The 11458-nt window shown below is 38.9% G+C and overlaps 1 protein-coding gene across 2 annotated transcripts in view; it reads right to left on the minus strand.

The window, feature by feature from the left end:
- TBCEL (tubulin folding cofactor E like) overlaps positions 1-11368 on the minus strand; it is a 76112-nt gene extending 64744 nt beyond the window's left edge. For both annotated transcript variants that reach the window (XM_046017065.1, XM_046017064.1), the window contains exon 1: positions 11193-11368. The gene's annotated coding sequence lies outside the window, so the exon portion shown is untranslated. The remainder of the gene's footprint in view (positions 1-11192) is intronic.
- Between the last annotated feature and the right edge of the window lie 90 nt (positions 11369-11458).

Genomic DNA, 11458 nt, shown 5'->3' on the forward strand with positions numbered 1-11458 from the left:
AAAAGGCGGAAGAGATAGCCCCTAGCTCTTAGCTTGTAGGGCTGCTAAAGAACGAATGGAGATAAAACGTGTAAAAAGTGCATAGCACAGTGCCTGGCACCTAGAAAGCACTTAATAAACATCCACTGGCTATTGCTTCTACTGCTACCCCCGATCACTGCTATCATCACTACCCAGGGAACAGGGTAGCATTAATATACACCTGGGGGACTGACTTATAATTTTTGTTAAATAGATTTGATCTAATTTTTTTTGGTCCCAGGACTATGCCAATGAGTGCCAATTAATGACTCAGGCACTAAAAATGTCTGACCCTAATAATTTTATTCCTCCTTAACTGGAAGGTCTTTCCCTCTCTTTTCCATTTGCCTAAATTTTATGTATTTTTCAACACCTTGCTGAGAATCCACTTCACAGATGAAGCCTTTCCAGATACCTCCTGCCATAATGATCCATTTCCTTTGAGCTGAGCTCATGGAATCTATTGCCTAAAATAGTGAGTGGGTGATTCATCAATCACGTGTTGGCATGGCATCATTTTCGTCCCATATGCCATTATAATTTAAATTGTGTACAGTGATGTGACTTTTCCTGTATTTATGTCTCATGGCCTTAGACTGTATAACTCTTGAGGGTAATGACCATATGGCATAATGCTTCTCTTTATCTATCAAGGGCTGGAATCTTGCATATAAATGGCACTCCGTAAGTGTGCTAATCAATGAGTTTTCTAATCATTTTTGAGTGTTTATCAAATGTACTTTACAAAATAAAAAAAAGCTAGTTTATTAATAAGCTGAGATCTGAGTACTTGAGAAAAAAATGCTTCACAGCTACCACTGAAATGCATAATTATGTGTACCTCTCCATGGAGATTCCAAAAATAAGAAATGAAATGATAAAGCAATGAATCGGGAGCAGTCAGAAATATTTGCTACCTAGCACAAGTTAAATTATTCTGCAAAAACTACAGCCATAACAAATTTAATACTGATTACTTCAGTATCCACATACTTTACATTTCACACACAGAAGTTAATGATGTACGCCATACTTCAGAAAAACAGGCACTGTTCAGTAACTGAAGATGAATATATGTGCCTTTCTGGCGAGAATATAAAATGGCAAAGCTACTGTGGAAAACAGTATGGCAGTTCCTCAAAAAATTAAACCTGTAATTACCATATGATCCAGCAATCCTACTTGTGAATAAATAAAAGAACTGAAAGCTTGGCCTTGGGAAGATTTGTACACCAATGTTCCTAGCAGCATTATGCACAACGGCCAAAAGATGGAAATGACCTTGCTATCCATGGATGGATAATCGGATAAGGAAAATGTGGTCTATCCATATGATGGAATATTATTCAGCTTTGAAAAGGAAGGAAATTGTGACACATGAATGAACTTTGAAGACAATGTTAACTGAAAGAAACCAGACAGAAAAGGACAAATACCATATGGTTAAAGTTTACAGGAATTATCTGTGGAGCAGCCAAATTCATAGAGACAGAAAGTAGAATGATGGTTGCCAGGGGCTGAGGAAGAGAGTGGGGAATGAGGAGTTCCTGATTCATGGGGACAGAGTTCCATGAATGTGCTTCATGCCACTGAACTATATGCAGTTAAAAATGGTTAAAACAGTATATTTTATGTTATATTTTACATATATATGAAATATATATATATCATATATATGAAATAATAAAATATTTCAAAAAATTAAGAAAACATATGCTGTTTATATAAAAAATATATATATTCATATATATATATATATATATTAAAAAAAAGATGAACAGAGGTCAAACCCAAAGTTTCTGGTTATTATTCGCTTGGCACACTTACCAAATTAACACCAACAATGCACTTAAGAATCTTAAATGGTGAGTAAAGGATAAATTAGCCAAGTCTCAATAAATGCATTTTGTGAGAGGTTTGATTCATGAAGTATACAATCTTTATTTATCTTTCTTGGACTCCTTTACTGGTGTTCACATGGAGAAATATCACTAACGGATGAGGATTTAATAGAGTTGACATTTTAAAAACCTCTAAAGGGCACTTGCCTTTAAAAAACTTATGCCTTAAGTTACTAAGAGTGCCTAAGAGAAAATATGATCCTCACACAAAAGTCACAGTAATAAGAGTTTAAATAATTTACATTTGTTTTCAATATTTTAAGGGTTGCAATTCTTCCCTAAAATTCATTTACCTGTGAACTAAATAACAATACTGAGATTATAAACAAATTCTCTAGCAAGAAGTGGTTTTTTTATTGAGATAATGGCATGTGGCAATCAGAACTTTGTATCTGAGAGATCCATTGCATTAAGCTATTCTCTTAAAATAAAATGTTATAAAACATGTGTAAGCATGAGATGAAAAAAAGTGCTAAAGGTAACGGTCTCCTGAAAGACTGCTTCTCACAAGATTTCATAGCATAGTCAAGCATCATTATTACAGCATTATTTGCAAATTCGCCCACTCCATAAAATTCATTTGTAACCCCCAAATCAGTATTTGCAGCATGTTCCCAGTCATTTGTAGATACTAATCTGAGGTGCACGCTTCCCGCTGAGTTAGAACAGGCCAGCACTCTGCCTCCTGCATCACCTCTTGCATTGCAAACAAATTGTAAACTTTCATTGTAAACTTTCCGTGATTTAGTGCCATGGTTTTCACATCTTTGTGTGATTTGGGTTGGTGATTTCACTATTGAAAATGGCTCCAAAGTGAACTGCAGAAGTTTTGCCTAGTCTTACACACAAGAAGCCGTGGTATGCCTTATGGAGAAAATCCATGTTAGGTAAGATCTACTGTGGCATGAATTATCAGTGCCATCCACTCTGAATTCAAAGTTATTACCTCAACCATGTCTTTAAACTGAATAACGTGTCTTTAAACAGACACACACGAAACCAGGTTATGTAGTGATCAGTTGACAAAAACGTTACGACCAGAAGCTGGCAGGAACCTAACCCCGTATCTCCCATAGGAGCAATGGGTCCATACTCACTCATTCAATTTTCACAGCAACTTTGCATGACTACCATAAATAACAACAACCAAGAACCAAGAACCAACAGAACCGACAGTACTTTGTTAAACAATGGGGTGGGGGAAATCAATGGAATAGAAAATACAGCCCACAAACAGGCCCATGTGAATATGGCAGGAAATGGCAAACACATCAGTAGGTTAAAGTTAAACTTCGGTAACTGGTCTTGGGACAAGTGATTATCAATCTGGGAAATGAAAAATGAATCCTTACCTCAAAACACAGAAAAAGACACAACTGCCGATAAAATGCCAAAGTCAGACTTTATCCTATGAGAAGAAAAGTTATTTTTTTCTAACAGTAGAAGAGCTTTAAGATTTTGATTTAGGGAAATACTTCATAAACAAAACAACAAGAATCCATTAAGGAAAAAAATCAACCAGAAAAATAAAAAACTTTTGATCATCAAAAGACATTAAACATGAAAAACTAAAACTCAGAAATGGAGAAAAGATGCTCCCAACACATGTAACTAATATGGAGAACTCCTAAAAATGATAAGAAAAAGACAAACAATCCAACAGAAAAATGACAAAAGACATGAACATTCAAATGACTAATATATGTAAAAGATGTTCAAGTTTAATAATATTCAGAAGTGAAGATGAAAATCTCAGTAAAATACTATTTTATATAAATCAGCAAAACTTAAAAACTCTGATAATACCAAAGTGTCAGAGAAATTGTAGAAGAGAAACTCACTGGTAGTGGGAGTAAAAATAACTCGATAAAAACTGGTATGAACACCTTGGAAAACATTTTATCACTGTCTAGTGAAGTTGAAGATGCACATACCCTGTATATACAGCAATTCCACTTCTCACTATAAAATCTATAAGAACTCGTGACCAGGAAACAAACACAAGAATGCACACAACAAAAATACTGTGTGAAATTTTGAAAAATCCTGGCCCAAAAAAGGCCCTTATATCCAAGAATAGGTAATGGGATAAATTACATTATATTCATAAATGATATGTTACACAGCAATGGAAATTAACAACTGATAGTTCTCAATGGCTTTCTCATCAAAATGAATGACTTTTAAAATCAAGACACTGAAGACACAAATACATGGAAACCTATTCCATGCTCATGGATTGGAAGAATTCATATTGTTAAAATGTCCGCATCACCCAAAGTAATACAGATTCAATGCAATACTTATCAAAATTCCAATGGCATACTTCACAGAACTAGAACAAGTCATTCTAAAATTTATACGGAACTATAAAAAACCTGGAAAAGCCAAAGCAATCTTGAGAAAGAAGAAAGCTGGAAGTATCATGCTACCTGATTTCAAACTAGACTACAAAGCTACAACAATCAAAACAGTATGGTAGAGATAAAGGGGATTAACAGTACTTATGTTGATGAGCACCAAGAAACGTATAGAATTATAAAATCACCATACTGTACATTTGAAACTTATAACACTGTACATTAATTATACTTTTTTTAAAAAGTGTGGTATTGGTGCAAAAACAGACACACAGATCAATGGGACGGAACTGAGAGCCAAGAAATAAACCCACACATATATGCACAATTAATCTACAACAAAGGAGTGTACAATAGAGGACAGTCTTCAATAAATGATGTTGGGAAAACTGAACAGCCACACTCAAAAGAATTAAACTATATCACTCTCTCATACCATACACAAAATTTACTCAAAATGGATTAAAGCCTCGAATGTGAGATCTGAAACCATAAAATTCCTAGATGAAAGCACAGGTGGTAAGCTCCTTAACATCAGTCTTAGCAATGTCTTTGTGGGTATGACTCCAAAGGCAAGGGAAACAAAACAAAAATAAATAAATGGGACTACATCAAACTAATGTGCTTATGCACCGAAAAGGAAACCATCATCAAAACAAAGAGGCAATCTACTGGGAGGGGGTAGATATTTGTAAACTACATATCTGATAAGGGGTTAATACCCAAAATATACAAAGAACTCATACAACTTAACAACAACAAAAAATCCCAACAACAGATTAAAAAATGGGCAGAGGATCAAAATAAATATTTCTCCAAAGAAGACATACATACGGCCAAAATGCACATGAATGCTTACCATCACTATTAGGGAAATGCAAATCAAAACCCACAATGAGATATCATTTAACACCTGTTAAAATGGCTATTATCAAAAAGAAAAGAAACAAGTGTTGGCTAGGATGTGGAGAAAAAGGCACACTTGTATACTGGTGGGATTGTAAACTGGAGCAGCCACTGTGGAAAACAGTATGGAGATTCCGCAAAATATTAAGAATAGAACCATCATATGACCCAGCTAACTCACTTTTGGGTATTAATTCCAAGAATGCAAAAACACTAATTCAAAAAGATGTATACCCCTATGTTCACTACAGCATTATTTACAACAGCCGAGATAAGGAAACAACCTAAGTGTCCATCTGATAGATAAATGCATAAAGATGATGAGGTATATTTATACAATGGAATAGTACTTAGCATAAAAAAGAATGACATCTTGCCATCTGCAACAACACGAATAGACCTTAAGGGTATTGCACTAAGTGAAATAAGTCAGACAAGTACCGTATGACTTCACTCAAAAGTGGAATCTCAAAAAAAAAAAAGAACAACAAACAAAATACAACAAAAATAAACTCATAGATACAGAGGACAGAATGATGGTTATCGGACGAGAAGGGTGGGGAATGAAAAAAGTGAAGGAGGTCAACTGATTGGTGATGGATGGCTGCTAGACTTCTGGTCGTGACCACTCTGTAGTGTATGCAGATGTGAATTATAAGGCTATATACCTGAAACTTCCTTAAAAAAAAAAAAAAAAAAAACGCTGTTGAAAGGATAAAATAATCACAAAAATATATATAGTACAATTCCACTTCAAATTCAAAAAAAGCATATCAATCATTGTATTGTTTAGGGTCACGTACATATGTAATACAAACTACAAAGAAAAGTCAGAGAGTTAACACACACAAAATTCAGGCTGTGGTATCCTTGGAGGGCGAGCATGTATTATCAGGGATTGGCACACAGGGCAAAAACAGAACTCTCAATTCCCTCTTCAAACCTGCTCTTCCTCCACCAGTCCCCACCTTTGGAGCTATATTTGATTTCCCTCTTCCTCTCACACCCCCATGTAATTCATCAGCGAGGTTTGTCAACAGTACCTCTCAAACACCCCAATTCTGCCCAATTCTTCTTGTCTCCATTACTTTACTCCGGTGTAAGCCTCCAGCAACCGCTCACTGGGACTGTTGCAATAGCTCCCTTCCTTGTCTCTCACGACTACACCACCACTCCCCACAACGAAGCCAAGTGATCTTTAAGTCAAATCACATCCTCTAAGTTCTCCAAAGGCTTCTCTTCACACTTAGAATGAAACCCAATCTCTATCCTGGTCTTCCAGCCTCCCTCCAATCTGTTCTCTGCTCACCTCTCTGCCCTTCCCTCCTCCCACCCACTAGGTTTCAGCCAGCGTTGCTTTCTACTTCTCAAAACTGCCAGGCTGATTCCCTCATAAGGCATTCGCACAGGACTGCCTTTTACCTGGCTCTTGGTTTTGCTGTCTTCATCTCGGCATTCAAGCCTCAAATTTAAACACAAATGTTACCTTCTCAATGAGGCTGCCTTTAACCAACCCATCAAAACTAGCTCCACTGCAACCATCAATCACTTACTACTCCAGCCTCTCTCACTCTTTATGGTACTTTGCACTCTATGTTAATTTAGAGCTTCAGTCCCCTTCCACCAGAACCTTAAGTCCCACAAGGGTAGAGATTTGTCAGTGTTACATGCAGGATTATCTGGCACAGGGCAACGAATATTTGCTGAATGAAGAGTGAATTTTACTTCGATGTAATGTGTTCTGGTAGTGAAAGGAAAATCAAGTATACTGGTGATAAGTATGACAGAATCGGAAGAGAAATTTTGAAAATCACTGGAAAAGCATTAATCGCAGAAGAACTTAAAGTATCCTTTTCTTAACAGAGCTAGTAGTAGATCACATTCCTAAGGGCCATTAATGAATTATTATTAGTAAAAGTTTCACACAGCCATAGTCTGGAATTTTGGAAGTGTGTCATCTTGCTCAAATCTGTTTTTAGAAGAGCATGGGGCTTCAGTTCAGCCTAAGTTCAGATCTGCACTGGAATTTGAACAAGTTACTTACCTCTTCATGCCTGCTTTCTCATTTGTAAAATGGAACTATTAATAACTACTTTGTAGTCATTAGAGTCACTGTGAAGATTAAATGATGTGTTTAAAGCATCTAGTTGTATCTGGCATGAAGTAGTCAACAAATTGTCATTAAGATTATGATGAGTGCTGAGAACAGGAAAGTCCAGATAAATGGGACAGCTCAAAAACTATGTACCTACTGTAAAGCATCATGCTAGGTAAGTAATTCTCAAATTTTACTGTACAGAAGACCTCCACCTAGGCAAATCCCAAGACTCTGATTTACTAAGTTGAGGGTGGAATTTTCAGAGAAATGCAATTTTCACCATAAATTCCATCAATTCTGATTCACTTGGTCCATGAACTCCGATTAATCCTGTGCTAGGTGTCCTAAAGATTAGAGGTTCTTTGAGCTTCCTGTCCTCTATGAATTTACAATCTAAAAGAGGTAAAAACAACATATAAAATAATACAAATCAATGTAGGAAAAGTAGTATAGACCGGACAGGAAAGAAAAACTTCAAAGAAGAAGGGTCATCGGTAATAAAATGATGAGTAGGAATTCATGAAGAACACATTTCCCAGACTTTCAGGAATAACGTTACAAAAGAAAGCACAATGAGCAGACAGCTTGGCAAGAACAGAGGATCTGCAGTTAGGATGGAAAGACAATGTCAGGGGAAAAAAACAAACAGAGGCTCTAGAATACCATCAATGTCAACCTCAACAGTATCGGCTTTATTCAGTGCTGGCGCTAGGAAGTTAGTGGTTTTTGAGTAGAGAAATGATAAATTAGGGTACTGTTCTTTGGAAGAGTACTCTTGATGAAGCTATGCAAGATCAAGTAGAATGAGAGTAACAGCCAATGGCAGTAGTGAGGCTGTCAGCACTCTAACCTCAAAGAAATGAGAGTCAGGAGAAGGTAATGAAAAAGATTAAAAAGGAAGGAATGGTAACTCTTAATGACTCACTGCAAGTGGGGCAAAGGCAACAATCACAGCTAGCTGACTGCTTCACTCCTAAAGTCCGAACTGTAGCACTGTCAGTTTCATGTTACTTTCTAGAACTTTTTCTTATATAGCTAATTAGCCTAAGTATATGAAGAGTTCACTTGCTTAAAACACAACCCACAATTAAGAGGTCAGTAAACAGGCCTCTGACTAGCCAAAATACCTGTCACATAGTTCACACACTAAAAGAAGTATTTGTGTATATATAATAAACATAAATACAAATACAATAGAATATTATTCAGAGCTGCACAATCGTATTTTACACAAAGTTCTAACAAATGTAAGCATCTAACTTCCAAACCCACAGCAGTCTGGAAGCAAAAATTAGGAGAAAAGAGCCTTTGTTAGGACATACCTAAGAGTCTGAGGTTCAAGAAAAAAAAAATGAAAACTATAAAAAAGCACACACAATCACTCAGGTTAAGTTCTCCACAACTGTTTATTGACAGGTACACATGATTCCCAGAAAAACGAAATTAATGAGATTCTTCCTTCATGTTCCAAGCAACTACCATAAAAAGAAAGCTTTTAAACATTCTTTAAAACTAAAGATTTCAAAACAAATATTCACCTGATTAAAAGATAATTTTTAAAGGATGGCTGATACATGCCAACCCAGACCCTCTCACCAGTACCCAAGATACAGTCAATAAATAAATAATTTACAACACACAGAGTTTGAAGATGATTAAAAATACTTTTTTAAGGCATCTCATCAAGAATATGGCCCCAAAGATGAAGTTTAATTGGGCAATTCTTTCCTGATGGCTATGACTTGGAATCCCATGTTCCAAATAATATGAAGGCATCATCAACAAGAATTAACACCAATAAACTGGTCTTAAACACATAAATTTAACTACTGAAATCAGGCAACATTGACACTCAACATCATGTAACAATAAGCTGAATGACAACTTTTAAAAACACTTTTAACCATAGCCACTCATGAAGTCCTCCCGCTTCGTTCGCCAATACTTATTAATGTTTATAATATGGTTCATATAAAGACCTCATCTATTTTACCAAAAGATGAAAACATCATGGCAGGGGGAATTAGATGCTGACTGACTCAAAGTCACACTTAGGTTTATGATTATGTTTCAAGTATATACTAAAGCCATAAATCTGTATCTTTAATTATGTAGAATTATTAAACCACATTATTACTGGAGTAAGAAGGGTTTAGGTTTCAGCTTGAGAGGTTTTTAAATAGCAGAAAAGCAAATCAGTGTATATTTACAACACTGTAACATTAAAATTACCTTAAGTATATTGTGGGACAAATCAACTAAACCGAATTAGGCTTCTCATTTTCTTTCACATGGCAAAGGACAGAGAAAATTAAAGCATACACTTCAAAAATGTCGTAAAATGATCAGGCCACATTAAGATATCAAAGATTAAGATTATGCTCCAAAACACCAAATTTGCTATGTTATAAATACATGTAAACAAATGAAGCAGTCAGTTGCACACCCACCGAAACCCATCTCCTAATCATCCTGGCTCCCTAGAATCATACAACATAAGGACACTAACTGAAGCCAAAGAAATGTGCCTAGGAGACAGTGTTTTCAAAGTGCAACCTGTGACCCACAAGTCAATTTCGTGGATTTCAGTCAGCATTTTTAATGAAAGAGAATGGAACATAACAGAAATTATCAGAATGCATCACCTGTAATAAGGGTAAACAGTGCTGTGTGAAACTTTTCATTCATATACAGGTATGTACTAGACCATAATGTAAAAAGTACTTCTTAATATGGGGCATGATTAAAAAAAAAAAGTTTGAAAGCTCTTACCCTAGAGATCTAGTTTTAATGTCTGAGGACCCAAAGGCTGAGTGTTTTCATTAGTCCTCAACACCTGCATGTAATATCTTTGCTCTCAAGATGGCCTCCTGGAAACCAATTTTAGACCTCCAGCGCAGCGTAAAAAGAAGGGGGTCAGCCCCAGCTAAGCCTGTGTCTGGACCTAAAAGGGTTGCTAACTTCCCCCAAACAACAGCCCCAGGCGGTGCCTACAAGCTCTGAGTAACTTAGCAACCTTCAGACTAGAGCTCCTCCTTTCTCCACGGGCTGTCAACAGTTCCATTCTTCCAACCAACTTTTCTTAACTACAACTTCTAAAATCACTGTGTCAAGAGAAGACAGTATGAAATTTCTTCTTGCTTCATCAATTCTCAGAATGTCTCCCTAGGAGAGGATCTAGAACTCTGCTCCCCATTCTCAACAAAGAATGAAGCTCCACACAGACCCCTACACTGTCCTCTTCCCAAACCCCAGAACAGGGTACTCTCCTCCCAGGCCCCATCTTACTCCAATCCCCTCACTCTCAGCATCCCCCAACTCGAGGGCCAAACGATTCTCCCGAAAGCCCGTCTTAAACTACCGCATCCTCTCATCAGCCCCTGGAAGGAGCCGGCCTAGTGTCCCAGGAGCCTGGAAATGCCCGCCAGCTCCATTCCCCACCAAACCTCCCTGGGGACTTGTCCTCTGCTTCCCCTCCCCCACTTTGGATACAGTAGTTCAGAGACAAAGTTTTCTACTTCCCCAGCAGCCCCAGACTCCTGTCCACCTCCAACCACCCAGGGAAATCTTTCCATCCCCCACGCCCCGGGGCATGGTGAGAAGCCAGGATTCTCCCAGGGACTCGGGCTCCCGCCTCACCCCGCCCCCACCCGGCCCTCAGCCTGCTCCCAACCCAGGGCCCTCCCCGAGCCTCCCCAGCCGGGCCAGGCCCCATCCTCCCTCCCGCCGCGGGCAGGTGGCCCATTCCTCCCCTCCTCCCAGGCAGGCCTCGTCCCGCTCCGAGTTTTTCCCCGCGTTTCCCCACACTGCGCCCCAGCAGGAACGGCCCTCCGCGCCTCGGCTCCGGAGGGGAGCGCCTGGGGCCTCGAGAAGCCGTCGGAGCCGGCGGGCCCGAGCTCCACTCACCCCTCAGCCCGGGAGGCGGGGGAGCTGCTGCGGCGGCTCCTCGGGCTGCGCCTCTCCTCCCCCCTCCCGGCCACCAATGTTGCCGCCGCTCAGCCTCCGGCCTGGTCCCGGCCGGCCCCGGCCCGGCTCCGCTTCACCTGGTCCCCCACTCTGGCCGCCAGAGCCCAGTGTCCTGCATTGACCCGGAAGCAGCTTTCACGGCCCAACAACAACACGTGACCCTGCCGCACGTGTCACGTCCGCTGCGTGAATGGGAGGGGGCGCCG

Source organism: Meles meles, chromosome 8 (assembly GCF_922984935.1).
Source record: "Meles meles chromosome 8, mMelMel3.1 paternal haplotype, whole genome shotgun sequence".
Taxonomy (NCBI): Eukaryota; Metazoa; Chordata; class Mammalia; order Carnivora; family Mustelidae; genus Meles; species Meles meles.